Source organism: Magnolia sinica, chromosome 11 (genome assembly GCF_029962835.1).
Source record: "Magnolia sinica isolate HGM2019 chromosome 11, MsV1, whole genome shotgun sequence".
Classification (NCBI taxonomy): domain Eukaryota; kingdom Viridiplantae; phylum Streptophyta; class Magnoliopsida; order Magnoliales; family Magnoliaceae; genus Magnolia; species Magnolia sinica.
The window spans coordinates 65,864,915-65,867,806 of record NC_080583.1 but is presented as its reverse complement, the minus strand read 5'-3'; the positions used below and the strand labels follow the sequence as shown (position 1 = coordinate 65,867,806).

Genomic DNA, 2,892 nt, shown 5'->3' with positions numbered 1-2,892 from the left:
TTTTTTAGGTGCGTAAACGTTACGCACGCTGTGCGGCAATTTGGAGTCGGTTCCCAAAACCGACCTCTACACCGTCAGTAGTAGCTATAAAAGAGAGAGATTAACACGTGGAGATGGATCCATCAGTGGGTAGACACACAGGAAGAAGTAAGAGGGGTGGATCTGGGGAGCTACGTGGAAGAAAGAAGAGCAAGAAGGAGAGAGAAAGTTCGGCCGGCTGGTTCCTTTTCGTCCTTGCTTTTCTTAATTTTAATTGTTTTTAAGATGTTTAGCCTTGCCATGTCTATGCTCGGCTAAACCTCTTAGCTAGGGCTAAGAGGTGAAGCTTGTGGTGTGATGGGAACGATTCTATGGTTTTGATTCATGTTATGGCTTTGATTCATGTTAGACTAAGTTGATGTTGATTTAGTTTGATTAATAGGAATGCTTCCAGTTTTTAATGGTTTGTTGTGACTGAAATTACAATAGATCTGCGATAGCTTTGGGCATGTTCTTAGCATTATAGGGTTTATGAATTTTGGAACCCTGTTGTTCACCATCGTCTCCTGGGCATGGTTGGATGACGGAACTCTTCCTGACATTCATACATCACTCAGATTGGCTGTGAATTAGTTTAATTCTGTTGTTTGCTTTGTCTCATGGGCATGGTTTTATGGTAGAATCCATTCTAATTTAAACCCATCTGATCTCTTGAAAACTAGATTAAATAAAGTTAAGAATTGATCTTCAGGTTATATCTTCCAACTGGTTGAAGATGGGACTCGTAGTCCAGTTGAGTTCATGAATCGACTGTAGATCTGCCTGATCTCTACAAGTGGATCCTCTGAATCCCTAGTTTCCTACCTCTGAATTCTTTAAGTTTAGATTAATATTTCACCATTATTCCCTCAAATTCATTCGATTTAGATTTCATCTTAGTCTAATTCTAGTTCTATTTAGTTTCAGATTACGTACAGGTTTCAATCCCTTGTGATTCGACCTCAGTCTCACCAAGTTTATTACTACATCACAACCCTATACTTGGGGAGTGAACAAGTTTTTGGCGCCGTTGCCGGGGATTGACGGTTACGTTTTTTTTGAAATTAACTAGTTTTAGGATTAGTTTAAAATTAGGATTTTTCTAACTTTAGGTTTAGATTTTTCTGATTTCTAGAAACTAACCTGTTTTCCTGTTTTGTAGGATCCTGACATAAACTTCTAAATTGGTAATCCCTTTCTAATTCCTCTACTTTTTCTATTTTTAGAAAATAGTTTATTTTTAGAAACTTTCCTCTTTTGTTTTTAGAAACTAGGTTAGTTATTTACCTTTTTAGAAATTCTTTCTAATTTTAGAAATTAACTCATCTTTTCTTTATTTTATTTTTAGAAACTTTCCTTTTTAAAGAATTAGTTTATTTTTTTAGAAACTGTTTAATTTTGGGTTTGGATTTTCTATTTTAGAAACTTTCTAATTCTAGGTCTTCTTTTTAGAAACTAACTTAGCTTCTAGGTTTAGGGAACTTTCCTTTTTAGAAACTAACTTTCTATTTTTATTTTTAGTAACTTTCTAATTCTAACTCTTTTAGAATCTAACTTTGTTTCCTAATTTATTTTTAGAAATCTCCAATTTCCTTTAGGAATTTCTTCTTTTAGAAACTAGTTTACTTCTATCTTTCTTTTTAAGGATTTTCTAATTCTAGACCTTCTCTTTAGAAACTGACTTGTTTTGTTTTCTTTTGCAAATTTTTAACTTAGGGACTCCAATTTGGTAACTTCTTTCCAACCCTCTCTTTCTTTCTAGATTTTCTTTTCCTTTCTTAGGATTAGGTTTCGAATTTGATTGAGGGCTGCGAGTGTTTCATGCCCAAGTGGGCCTGTGACAACACTCGACGCCTTTTGACTGAAGGAGGATTGGTTGAGGGGTTAACTATCCATCGCAGGACTAGACACCACTCGAAATCCCCTGAGTTAATTGAAGTGATGGCTGAAAACCAACCTCTTCTACCCCAACCTAGGGTGGAGGACATTCAGGATGAGAATGAGGTGCATCAAGCACCCCCATCTCGTACTTTACGAGATTATTTACAACCAACGGGGATGAGTACGCCCTCATGCATGATTTTTCCTGAAAATACAGGACATATGGACATCAAGCCAGGGGTTATCCAACTCCTTCCTAAGTTCCATGGGCTTTAATCTGAAGAACCATATCTACATTTGAATGAGTTTGATGAGATCATAGCCACTTTATATTTTCAAAATGTGTCTGAGGACACAATCAGACTGAAACTCTTTCCTTTTTCCTTAAAGGAGAAGGCTAAGACGTGGTTACATTCACTGTGTCCTAGATCCATTGGCACATGGAATGATATGCAAAGGGAATTTATAAAGAATTTTTTTCCACATCATAAAACAATTACCCTTAGAAAAATAATCATGAACTTCACCCAAAAGGAGGATGAAACATTTTACCAATGTTGGGAAAGGTTCAAGGATTTGGTCAGTTCATGCCCACAACACAGCTTTGAAACGTGGCGCATTACAAATTTTTTATATGATGGACTGACATCTTCCATGCACAACACGGCTTTGAAACATGGCGCATTATAAATTTTTTCTATGATGGACTGACATCTTCCATGCACCAAATGGTCAAGACAATGTGTAATGGAGAATTCATTAATAAAAATGTCAACGAGGTATGGGAGTACCTCGATAGTCTTGCTGAAAAAACACAATCATGGGATTATTACCCAAAATTGAATACCACGTCTAGGCCGATTCAATCTAAGGAGAAAGGTGAATTGTATCTCTTGAAAGAAGAGGGTGATCTCAAGTATAAAGTGACTACGCTCATATGGAAATTTGACGCCATGGAAGGAAAGAAGGATAATGCTAATGAAAGTGTTTGCG

The 2,892-nt window shown here is 36.4% G+C and overlaps 1 non-coding gene across 1 annotated transcript; it reads right to left on the bottom strand.

Annotated features, from left to right (window-relative positions):
• Positions 1–2,397: 2,397 nt before the first annotated feature.
• On the bottom strand, positions 2,398–2,504 carry LOC131219686 (small nucleolar RNA R71). The gene has a single exon (XR_009158332.1). It is a non-coding gene; the product is annotated as a small nucleolar RNA R71 (small nucleolar RNA).
• Between the last annotated feature and the right edge of the window lie 388 nt (positions 2,505–2,892).